This window comes from Chlorocebus sabaeus, chromosome 4 (assembly GCF_047675955.1).
Source record: "Chlorocebus sabaeus isolate Y175 chromosome 4, mChlSab1.0.hap1, whole genome shotgun sequence".
Lineage (NCBI taxonomy): Eukaryota > Metazoa > Chordata > Mammalia > Primates > Cercopithecidae > Chlorocebus > Chlorocebus sabaeus.
The window spans coordinates 53,238,146-53,251,512 of record NC_132907.1 but is presented as its reverse complement, the minus strand read 5'-3'; positions in this window follow the sequence as shown (position 1 = coordinate 53,251,512).

Here is a 13,367-nt window from a genome sequence, read left to right as displayed (position 1 = left end):
TCAAATGGTATTTCTAGTTCTAGATCCTTGAGGAATCACCACACTGTCTTCCACAATGGTTGAACTAATTTACACTCCCACTAACAGTGTAAAAGCATTCTATTTCTCTACATCCTCCCCAGCATCTGTTGTTTCCTGACTTTTTAATGATCGCCATTTTAACTGATGTGAGATGGTATCTCATTGTAGTTTTGATTTACGTTTCTTTAATGACCAGTGATGATGAGCTTTTTTCATATGTTTGTTGGCTGCACAAATGTCTTCTTTTGAGAAGTGTCTGTTCATATCCTTCTCCCACTTTTTGACGGGATTTTTTTTTCTTGTAAATTTAAGTTCTTTATAGATTCTGGATATTAGCCCTCTGTCAGTGAATAGATTGCAAAAATTTTCTCCCTTCTGTAGTTTGCCTGTTCACTCTGATGACGGTTTCTTTTGCTGTGCAGAGCTCTTTAGTTTAATCAGAACCCATTTGTCAATTTTGGCTTCTGTTGCCATTACTTTTGGTATTTTAGCCATTGAAGCCTTTGCCCATTCCTATGCCCTGAATCTTATTGCCTAGGTTTTCTTCTATGATTTTTATGGTTTTAGGTCTTATGTTTAAGTCTTTAATCCATCTTGAGTTAATTTTTGTATAAGGTATAAGGAAGGGATCCAGTTTCAGCTTTCTGCATATGGCTTGCCAGTTTTCCCAACACCATTTATTAAATAGGGAATCCTTTCTCCATTGCTTGTTTCTGTGAAAAAATGTCATCAGTAGTTTCATAGGAATACCACTGAATCTGTAAATTGCTTTGGACAGAATGGCCATTTTAAGAATTTTGATTCTTCCTATTCATGAGCATGGAAAATTTTCCATTTGTTTGTGTCCTCTGATTTCTTTGACCAGGGTTTTGTAATTCTTGTTGTAGATATCCTTTACTTCCCAGTTAGCTATATTCCTTGGTATTTTATTCCTTATGTGGCTATTGCAAATGAGATCACATTCTTGATTTGGTTCTTGGCTTGGGTGCTTTTGGTGTGTAGAAACACTACCGACTTCTGCCCATTGATTTTGTATGTTGAAACTTTGCTGAAGTTGTTTGTAGGACTGAGGAGGCTTTGGGCAGACACCATGGGGTTTTCTGGGTATAAAATCATATCATAAGTGTAGAGAGACAGTTTAACTTTCTCTCTTCCTATTCGGATGCCATTTATTTCTTTCTCTTGCCAAATTGCTCTGGCTAGTACTTCCAATACTGTGTTGAATAAGAATGGTGAGAGTGGACATCCTTTTCTGGTTCAGGCTCTCAAGAATAATCTTGTTTATTCTTTCAAAGAACCTACTTTTGGTTTCCCTAATCTTTTTTTATGACTTTTTTTCATCTCCATTTTGTTCAGTAGAGCTCTGATTTTGGTTATTTCTCTTCTTAAGTTAGCTTTGGGGTTAGTTTCCTCTTGTTTTTTAAATTTATCTAGGCATGATGTTAGGTTGTCAATTTGAGATCTTTCTAACTTTTTCTTGTGGGTGTTTAGTGTTATAACATTTCTTCTTTATGTCTGCCTTAATTTCACTGTTTACCCAAAAGTCATTCGGAAATAAGATTGTTTAATTCCATGTCATCATATGATTTTCAGGGATCTTCTTGGTATTGATTGATTTCTATCTTTGTTGCACTGTGTTCTGAGTATAGTTAGAATGATTTCCATTTCTTAAAACTTGAGAATTGCTTTATGACCCAGTATGTGGTCCATTTTAGAGTATGTACCATGTGCAGATAAGAAGAACATATATACTGCTGTTATTGGGGGGAGTATTCTATAGCTGTCTGTTAAACCCATTGGGTTAAATGTGGAGTTCAGGTCCTCAATATCTTTGTTAGTTTTCTGCCTCAACGATCTGTCTAATACTGTCAGTGGGATGCTGAAGTCTCCAACTGTTGTTATGTGGTTATTTAAACCTTTTCATAAGTCTCTAACAACTTGTTTTATGAATCTGAGTGTTCCAGATTCATATATATGTTTTTATATATTTAGGATAATTAAGTCTTCTTATTGATTGAACCCTTTATCATTATGCAATGCCTTTGTCATTTTTTATCATTGTTGGTTTAAAGTTTGTTTTGTCTAAAATAAGATTAGCAACTTTTGCTCACTTTTGTTTCCTGTTGGTTTGATAGATCTTCCACCATCACTTTGAGTATATAGATGTCATTGCATGTGAGATGGATCTCTTGAAGACAGCAAACAGTTGGGTCTGGTTTCTTTATCCAACTTGCCACTCTTCCAAGTGGGAGCATTTAGCCTAATTACATTCTAGGTTAATATCAATGTGTGAATTTGACCCTGTCATGGTGGTGTTTGGCTGGTTGTTATGCAGACTTAATTGTAAAGTTGCTAAAGCAATACCATAGATATTGGTATCAATAGTCTATGTACTTAAGTGTGTTCTTGCAGTGGCTGGTAATTGTTTTCAATTTCCATTATTAGCATTCCCTTAGGAACCTCTTGTTAGGCAAGTCTGCAGGTAATGAATTCCTTTAGCATTTGCTCGTCTGAAAAGGATTTTATTTCTCCTTCACATATGATACTTAGTTTGGCTAGATATAAAATTCTTGGTTGGAGAGTTTTTACTATCCTTTTTTTCCTCTAAGGATGCTGAATATAGGCTTCCAATCTCTTCTGGCTTATAGAGTTTCTGCTGAAAGGTTCCCAGTTAGCCTGACGGTATGTCACTTGTAGGTGACCCACTCCTTCTTGCTAGCTACCTTTAATATTTTTTCTTTCATGTTGACCTTGAAGAATCTGATGACTCTGTGTCTTCAACATGGTCCTCTTGTATAATATTTCACAGGCGTTCTCTGAATTTCCTGTATTTGAATGTTGACTTCTCTGGTGAGGTTGGGGAAACTGTGATGGACAATATCCCCAAATATGTTTTCTATGTTGCTGGCTCTCTCTCCTGCTTTCTCAGGGACACTAATGAGTCACAGGCTTGTTCTCTTTATATAATCTCATATTTCTTTGAAGTTTTCTTCATTTTTAAAAATTCTTTTTTCATTATTTTTGCCTGACTGAGTTCATTCAAAAAGCTGGTTCAAGCTGTGAGATTCTTTCCTCATCTTGTTCTATTCTGCTGTTAATAATTCTGATGGTGTTATGAAATTATTGTAGTGAGTGTTTTAGCTCAAGATCAATCTGGTTCTTTCTTAAAATAATCATTTCATGTTACATCCCTTGAATTCTTTTACTGAATTCCTAAGATTGTTTGTATTAGATTTCTACTTTTTCATAGAATCTCTTTGACTTTCGTTGGTAATCAGATTCTGATTTATAGGTCTGTTACTTCAGTCATTTCATTCTGTTTAAGAACCATTGCTGGGGAGCTAGTGCAGCTGTTTGGAGGTAATAAAACACTCTGGCTTTTAGAGCTGCTAGAGTTCTTGCACTTTTTTTTCTCATCTGTGTGGGCTGATATTCCTTTAACTGTTGTGTAATTTGACTATTGTTAGTCGGCTTCATTTCTGAATGTTTTTAGAGGGCCAAGACTTTGTGCAGGATCTTTATTTGTGGCTGAATTCTTGCCCTTGGTTTTGTAGAGGGTTATATTATTATAGCAAAGTATTTTTGGTGTTGTAGTTTGGGCTGCAATACTGCAGACGGCACTCAAGTGTAATGGTCAGTATAGGCTCTTACTCTGCTGGTGAAGAACAAGGGGGTTAGGGCTTACAGGGAAGACTGACTGGCTTCTTCGCCATAAACTGTCTGTGGTGTGATGGAGGTGCCAGTAAAGCAGTCAGGCTCTTTGATTCTTTCCCAGTCCTGGGCAGTCAGTGCCCAGCATCAGTTCCCAGAGGCAACTGACAGCCGCTCTGCCACTGTTGCTACAGCCATACGTGTCCCAGCAAGATACTGGTACTGCTGCAGTGGCAGTGGCAGTGGCAGAGGGGCTGTCAGTTTAGCTGGGAGTGGGACAGCTACTCTGTGGGCCCAAGCTGAGGGCTCTGCTTGGTGAAGAGCAGGGGGAGTAGAGGCTCACGTGGAAGACAGTCCAGCCTCCTCCCTGTAGGACAGCTGTGGTATGCTGGATATGAATAAAGCATGCAGGCTCTTTGTTCCTTCCCCAGACCAGTGGCAGCAAGGGAGGGTACTGCTACAGAAACATAGGCAGAGAGCCTGTGGATTGTCTCTGGGAAGTCCAGCCCAGAGAAATGCAGAGCCACACCTGGCTGAAATGATCCACTTGTTAATTACTTGTATATAAGAAAGTGATTGACTTTTGTATTCTGTGATTTTGCTATAATCATTTATTAGTCCCAGGACGTGTGTGTGAGTGTGTGTGTATGAATTTTTTGATTGTCTATTGTCCACATAGACAATTATGCAAACAAAGACAGTTTTATTTCTTCCTTCCCAATCTGAATAATTTTATTTCCTTTTCTTATCTTATTGCATTAGTTAGGAATTCCAGTACAATATTTAAAAGCAGCCATAAGAGGAGACATGTTTGCCTTATTCCTGATATTAGTGGGAAGACTTCACGTTTCTCACCATTAAGTATGAGGTAGGTTTTTTTTAATAGGTAATCTTTATCAAGTTGAGGAAGTTTCCCTCCATTTCTAGTTTATTGGAGTTTTATTTTTTATTATTAATGGATATTGAGTTTTATCCAGTGTTTTTATCTGAATCTATTGATATGATCGTGTGATTTTTCTTCTTTAGCATGTTGATGTGATGGATTACATTAATTGACTTTTGAAAGTGGAATAAGTCTTGCATACCTGGAATAAATCCCACTTGGTCATGGTGTATAATTCCTATTATACATTGTTGGATTTTATTTGCTAATGTTTTGTTGATATTTTTTGCATTTATGTTCATAAAAGATATTGCATAGTTTTTCTTTCTTGGAATGTCTTTATTTGGTTTTGATGTTATGGTAGTCCTAGCCTTACAGAATGAGTTAGAAAGCATTCCTTCTGCTTTTATATTTTGAAAACGATTGTTAAAAAATTGGTATAATTTCTTTCTTATATGTTTGGTAGAATTCACCAGAGAATCCATCTAAGCTTGCTTCTTTCTGTTTTGGAAAGTTATTAATTATTTATCTAATGTCTTTAATAAACATAGGACAATTCAAATTGTTTCTTCTTGTGTGAGTTTTGGCAAGTTGTGTCTTTAAAGGAATTGGTCCATCTAGGTTGTCAAATATGTGAACAGAGAGGTGTTCATAGCATTCCTTTATTATTCTTTTAATGTTCATGGTATCTGTAGTGGTGTTCCTTCTTCGTTAGCCTTGCTAGAGGCTAATCCATTATAGTTAATCTTTTCAAAAAACCAGCCACTGATTTTGTTAATTTCTTGTACTGATTTTGGGTTTTCAATTATATTAATCTATGTTCTAATTCTTATCATTTCTTTTGCTTAATTGGAATTTAATTTGCTCTTCTTTTTCTTTTTTCTAAAGTGGAAGGTTAGATTATTGATTTTAGATGTTTCTTCTTTTCTAATATATGAATTAAATGCTATAACTGTCTCTTAAGCACTACTTTCATTGAATTCCACAAGTATTAATAAATTGTGTTTTTTATTTAGCTCAAAATATTGTGTAATTTCTTTCAAACTTCTTCTTTTGTCCATGTTATTAAAAATGCATTTTTTTTTTTTAGTTTTAAACTGTATTTCTGTTATTACTTTCTAGTTTAGTCTCATTGTGGTCTGAGAGCAGACATTATATCATTTCTATTCTTTTAATTTGTTAAAATGTGTTTTATGGCTCAGAATGTGGTCTGTCTTGGTGAATGTTCCATGCCAACATGACAAAAATATGTATTCTGATGTTGTTGAATGAAGTAGTATAGATGTTCATTATATTAATTTGATTGATGGGGTTGTTGAGTTCAGTTATACCCTTACTGATTTTCTGCCTGTTAAATCTGTACATTTCTGATAGAGGGGTATTAAGTCTCCAACTATGACTGTGGATTCATCTCTTATTTATTGTAGTTTTATCAGGCTTTCCCTCATGTAATTTGAAACTGTTGTTAGGCACATACATGTTGAAGATTGTTGTCTTTCAGATAATTGATCCCTTTATAGTTATGTAATACTCTTTTTATTCCTGATAACTTTCCTTGCATTAAAATCTGCTCTTTTTGAAATTTATATAGCTATTCCACTTTTGTTTTGATGCATGTTAGTATGGTATATTTTCTCCATCTATTTACTTTTGACATATATGTATTTTTATATTTAAAGTGAGTTTCTTGCAGACATCTAGTTGTGTCTTGTTTTCTTGATGTGCTCTGACAATCTCTGTCTTGCAGTTGATGCATTTAGACCATTGATGTTCAAAGTGATTATGTAGTTGGATTAATATCCACCATATTTGCTACTGTTTTCTATTTGTTGCCTTTGTTCTTTGGTCCAGTTTTTATTTTCCACTCTTTTTCTACCTCTTGTGATTTCTATTGAACACTTTATAAAATTTTCTCTTCTTTCTTAGCCTATCAGTTAGACTTCTTTGCAATGTTTCTCCTGGATATCCTAGAGATTGCAATATACTTTTATAACTAATCCATGTCTACTTTCAAATAACACTATATCACTTCACAGGAAGTGTGAGCACCTTATAAACACAAAATATTCCTAAGTTTCTCTGCCATTTCTTCTGTCATCATTTACACATAGTATATGGTATATACATAAGCATACATAATTGAACATATTGCCAGTATTATTACTTTAAACAAATGGTTATCTGTTAGATCAATTAAAATAAGGGAAAAAACTTTTTATTTTGCCTTCACTTACTCCTACTTCAATGATCTTCCTTTCTTTACATACATCTGAGTTTCTGACCTGTATTATTTTCCTTCCATCCCAAGGAATTATTTTAACATTTCTTGCAAGGCAGTTCTGCCCCCTCAATTTTTGTCTGAGAAAGACTTCATTCCCTATTCAACTCTGAAAGATGATTCACAGGGTACAGAATTCTAGGTTGGTAAGGGATGAAAATCAACAGTTTATTTAGCTCCATTCTCTTCCAGTATGCCTGGTTTCTGAGGAGAAGTTGGTTGTAGTTCTTATCTTTGTTCCACTACAGATAAGTACAATGTAGGTAAGGTGCTGTTTCCCTCTGCTTCTTTCAGAATTTTTTTTTTTTGGATTCCTATCTTGAATTCTTTTTATTATTATTATTATTATTATTATTATTATACTTTAAGTTCTAGGGTACATGTGCATAACGTGCAGGTTTGTTACATATGTATACTTGTGCCATGTTGGTGTGCTGCATCCATCAACTCATCAGCACCCATCAACTCGTCATTTACATCAGGTATAACTCCCAATGCAATCCCTCCCCCCTCCCTCTTCCCCATGATAGGCCCCGGTGTGTGATATTCCCCTTCCCGAGTCCAAGTGATCTCATTGTTCAGTTCCCACCTATGAGTGAGAACATGCGGTGTTTAGTTTTCTGTTCTTGTGATAGTTTGCTGAGAATGATGGTTTCCAGCTGCATCCATGTCCCTACAAAGGACACAAACTCATCCTTTTTTATGGCTGCATAGTATTCCATGGTGTGTATGTGCCACATTTTCTTAATCCAGTCTGTCACTGATGGACATTTGGGTTGATTCCAAGTCTTTGCTAACAGGCAACCTACAGAATGGGAGAAAATTTTTGCAATCTACTCATCTGACAAAGGGCTAATATCCAGAACCTACAAAGAACTCAAACAAATTTACAAGAAAAAAACAAACAACCCCATCAAAAAGTGGGCAAAGGATATGAACAGACATTTCTCAAAAGAAGACATTCTTACAGAATTTTATGTTCGATTTTCTGTAGTTTGCAAATGGCATGCCTAGATATAGGCTTTTGTTTTTGCATTTATCCTGCTTGCTGTTTTCTAAGCTTCCTGGTTCTGTGACTTGGTGTTGAACATTACTTTGGGGAAATACTTGGTCATTGTTATTTCATATATTTCTTCTGTTTCTTTCTTCTAGTATTTCCATTATATGTACATTACACTTTGTTTTGTAGTTGTGCCACAGTCCTCGGATATTCTTTTGTTTTTTCAAGTCTTTGTTTTCATTTCTTTTCGTTTTTGGAAGTTTCTGTTGATATATCCTCAGAGATATTTTCTTCAGCCATACCTAGTCTATTGTAAACCCATCAAGGACATTATTCTTTTGGTTACAGTGTTTTTTATTTCTAGCATTTTTTTAAGAATGTTTATCTCTGTGTTTACATTGCCCACCTATTCTTGCATTCTGTCTATTTTATTCATTAGAGCACTTAGCATATTAACCATAGTTGTTTTAAACTTTGTTTCTAATAATTCCAACATCCTTGCCATATCTGATTCTGGTTTTGACGCTTCTTTTGCCTCTTCAACTTACGGATTTTTTTTTTTTTTTAATCTTTAGTATGTTTTGTAACATTTTCTTGATAGCCAGATATGATGAACCAGGTAAAAGGAACTACTTTGTATGGGCTTTTAGTAATCTGCTGCTATGGTCGAGGGGCAGTGGAAAACATTCTATAGTCCCATGCTTAGGTCTCAAACTTTTAGTGAGCCTGTGTTCCTGGACTGTGAACTTCACAAGTGCTTCTGTTTCTCCCCTATCCCTTTAGGTGAGACAGGACAGCTAGAGTAGGCTGGAATTGGATATTTCCTTTTCTGGGGTCAATTTGTTCCTGATAATATTTCAGAAAGTTAGGCTCTGGTTCTGGAGTTTCTTCTGGGGTCAGTTCTGGTTAAGAAGAGCATAGTTCTCTAGCATATTGTAAAATAATTCTTTCTTCTTGCCTTCCTCTCCCTTTCCCTACCAAAAGCATGAGGAAATTTTTGTCTGATGTTTACTGTAAGAACTTGGTTGAACTCCTCAAGGTAAAAGTCACAAATGTGTAGCAGCTCCCATGTGACTGAATCCCCCTTGGAGTTTTTAACTCTCAGGCTCTCTGTTTCATTTTTCCTCCTTTAAGAGTATTATGTCTTTTATCACTCTGACTGTTTTTAGATCTTTCTTTGTCTTTGACTTTTAGCTATTGGCCCCTTATATACCTACCTAAGTTTTTGTTTTTGTTTTTAATTCTGCTTAGGTTTGACGGAGCTCCTTTGAATCTGTTGTTTAAGTGCTTTTGATAATCTTGGAAATTAATTGGCCAAAATTTTACCTATTAAAAGCTTTTAGCCCCTCCCTTTCTCTCCTCTTCTTCTCTAATATTTTTACACAGATATTTGACCTTCTTTTTACCATGTTTCACAGGTCTTTTACATACTTTTTGTATTTATTAATCTGTTCATTTTTTCTGTGTTTCACTCTGGATATTTTATATTATCCTATCTTACAGTTTACTAATACTCTTTCATTGTCTCATCTACTGTTACACACATATATTTTTGTTGTTTTTGTTGTTGTTGTTGTTGTTTGAGATGGAGTTTTGCTCTTGTTGCCCAGGCTGGAGTGCAGTGGCGCAATCTCAGCTCATTGCAACCTCCGCCTTCCAGGTTCAAGCGATTCTCGTGCCTCAGCCTCCCAAGTAGCTGGGATTAAGGCATGTGCCACCACTCCTGGCTATATTTTTTTTTTTTTTTTTTTTTTTGTATTTTTTAGCAGATACGGGGTTTCTCCATGTTGGTCAGGCTGGTCTCGAACTCCCGACCTCAGGTGATCTGCCTGCCTCAGCCTCCCAAAGTGCTGGGATTAGAGGCATGAGCTACTGCACTCAGCTATATTGGGGTCTTGACTTTATTATGTTAGAGTTTCTCTGGTTAAATTATCCACCTTATCATTTATTTTCCTGAATGTATTTATCTTTTTCTATGTCCATATCTAATGGTTCCAACATATGGAACATCTGTGTGTAAAAAATTGGGGTAATGCTTTGAAGCTCTTTCTGAGATCCTTTTTAGAGGAATTTTCTTTTTCTTTCTATTGGGTACTTCTGAAGTATAGTCTTCAGGAGAACTATAGTTTACCCTTGACCAACATGGGGCATAGGGAAGCCATCCCCCTCATGCAATCACTCTTTGACCCCAGTAATCCCATTACTGGGTATATACCCAAAGGATTATAAATCATGCTACTATACTATAAAGACACATGCACATTTATGTTTATTGCAGCACTATTCACAATAGCAAAGACTTGCAACCAACCCAAATGTCCATCAATGATAGACTGGATAAAGAAAATGTGGCATATATACACCATGGAATACTATGCAGCCATAAAAAAAGGATGAGTTCACGTCCTTTGCAGGAACATGGATGCAGCTGGAAACCATTATTCTCAGCAAACTAACACTGGAACAGAAAACCAAACACCACAAGTTCTCACTCATAAGTGGGAACTGAATGATAAGAACACATGGACACAGGGAGGGGAATATCACACACCAGGGCCTGTTGGGATGTGGGGTGCTAGGGGAAGAATAGCATTAGGAGAAATATCTGATGTAGATGACAGATTGATGGGTGCAGCAAACCACCATGGCATGTGTATACCTATGTAACAAAGCTGCACATTCTGTGCATGTATCCCAGAACTTAAAGTATAATAAAAAAAATTGCATATAAATTTTGACTCCTTGAATACTTAACTACTAATAGCCTTCTGTTGACTGAAAGCCTTAACAATAATATAAGCAGTCTAGTAACCCATATTTTATATATTATGTGTATGATATACTGCATTCTTACAATAAGCTAGAGAAAAGAAAATGTTATTCAAAAAATCACAAGAGAGATAAATTATACTTATTCATTAAGTGAAAGTGGATCATCAAAAGGATTTTTATTCTGATGGTCTTCACACTAAGTAGGCTGAAGAGGAGGGATGGATCTTGCCATCTCTGGAGTGGCAGAGGTGGCAGAGGTAGAGAAGGTAGAGAGGAGGAAGGAGAGGCAGGCACACTTGGCGGAACTTAATGGAAATGCATCATAGTTTCTGACCTTTTGCTTGTTTCATTTCTCTAAAAATATTTCTATACAGTACCAATACTTCTTCCAATATTTCCATTGGTTTCATTGCCTGTATCATAGAAGGGTACATGTCATAAAAGAAGTCAAAAGCAGTGTTGAATAACTGGAATCCTTCTGCCACATTATCTAATGTCAATTTGTTTTCTGGCACTGCTTCTGTCTTCTTTTTCATAGTTTGGCATGGTGTAGAAGCACTCATCTTTATCAAGTCATATTCTGTTAATTCCTCTGCAGTGGTGCCTATTACCACTTGAATTTCTCTAAGATTCACACAATCTTTGAACACTTCACCCCCTACTTTTTTTTTTGACATATCTATAACTTCTTTCATGATTTTCTTGACTGGCTCTGTTATAAATCCTGTGAAGTCATGCACATATAGACACAGTTTTCTTCAGCAGGAATGTATTATTTTGAGCTTGATGGTTTTCATCGGTTTTTCCATAACAAGGATGGCATAGTAAATGGTGTAATCCTTTTAGACTTATGTTACATTCTAACTATCAGGTTTCTCTGTCATAGCATTGACAATCTTTTCCATAGAGTAGCATGTGTAATGAGCCTTAAATGTTCCTATGACCCTCAGTCTAGAGGACGAATTAGAGATGTTGTGTTTGGAGGCAAGTGGACCACTTTGACACCTCCAGTATTAAACTCACAGGGCTCTGGATGAGCAGGTGTATAGTCCAATATCAAAAGAACTTGAAAAGGCAGTCCCTTACTGGCAAGGTACTTCCTGACTTCAAGGACAAAACGTCGATGAAACCAATCCAGAAAAGGGATCCTATTGTCCAGGCCTTCTTGTTGTATAATCAGAAGACTGGAAGCAGGTGCTTATCTTTTCCCTTTGTCGGCCTAAAGAAAGAAACTGAAGCACAAAATATAATTTCAAACTCGAACTAAAATGGGAAGAGCTTCCCAGAAGACTCACACCCAAGCAACCTTGGATATGTGCTCCATGTAGCCTTTATTATAGTAGGTTTTTAAGGGCAAAAAAGGGGAACAAGGAGTGGGCTAATACAAAGTTCTTTGTCAGGAATTCTTCATGGGTTCACAAAAATAGCATTTATTAGTGATTGTTGTACATTGTTGAACTCTAGGGTATGATTTGTGGTGTCCAGTATGTGGGAGTGTTAGGTTAGTTTATAGCTATTTGTGTCATCGGTCAGTCTAGAGTCCACATAGCATGCAGCTTCAAGTGATGATTACTCAGCTCAAGGGGGAAGTTGGACACAATTGGTGTCTCATTCCTATGCCTCCCTAGGCCTGATAATTTAGAGGAGATGCACATTCCTCAGATAAAATGTTTATTTTCTTTTTTACCTTCAAGGTTCAGCAGATAGCAGTTTTATAGGTAAGGGCAATCCTGATAATAAACCTGACTGAACTTGCAAAAAACAGTAGAATTAGCCTATCCCTTCCTGCTTTAAATCCTGATGCTCTCTTCTTTTCCTTACTAATAAATTTCTTTTGTGGATATTCTGGAATAGGGCACTTTCATCTGCATTAAGAACTTGGTCAGGCAGATAGCCTTTCCCCTCAATGATTTTCTTAATGGCATTGAAGAACTCATCTGCAGTCTGTTGGTCAGCAAAAGCTCCTCCTGTTGTCTTGACATTATAAAAGTCAAACCTCTTTCTAAAATTATCAAACCATCCCTTGCTGGTATTAAATTTTCCAGTTTTAGATCCTTCATCTTCTTTTTGCTTTAAGTTGTCACATACAATGACTTTGCTTTATCTCAAATCATATTAGAGTTTATAGGTATGCCTTTCCTATAATGCAACCCTGCACCCATATAAAGCTGCATTTTCAATACAGATACAAGATAATACAAGATAAATAGGCACTTCACAAAAAGGGCGAGGATTTTGTGCATGCTAGCATAGCTGCTGCAACAGCTTCACGAATTTCCTTCTTTTTTTATATTTTGACAGTGGTCCTTACACTGGATTCATTTATCTTGAAATGGTGGGCAATCACAGCTTTAGACCTCGATCTGTGGTACATATCAAGTGACCCAAACCTTTCTTGTAATGCCATGATATTTCTATGCTTCTTGGGAGCACTTTCAGCACTACTAGTGGCACTTTGTATGAGACCTATAGTATTATTTAAGGTTTACGGTATTGCATGAAACACAACAAAAATGTCCAAATGAGAAATCACTTTTTACTGTGATATTTATGAGAGAGACAAACTGTGCCCATGGAGATGATTAGTATGGCATGGCATTTTAAACGGAGACTTGGATACTCACAACAGGAGCTCACTGCATTTGCAAAAGAAGGTAGCTACAAAGTTATTATAGTAGTACAGTACTACTACAGCTAATTTTATGCAGTTATCACTTACTACTGTATCTTTATATTTATTTACATTTCCTTAGACTGCAAAT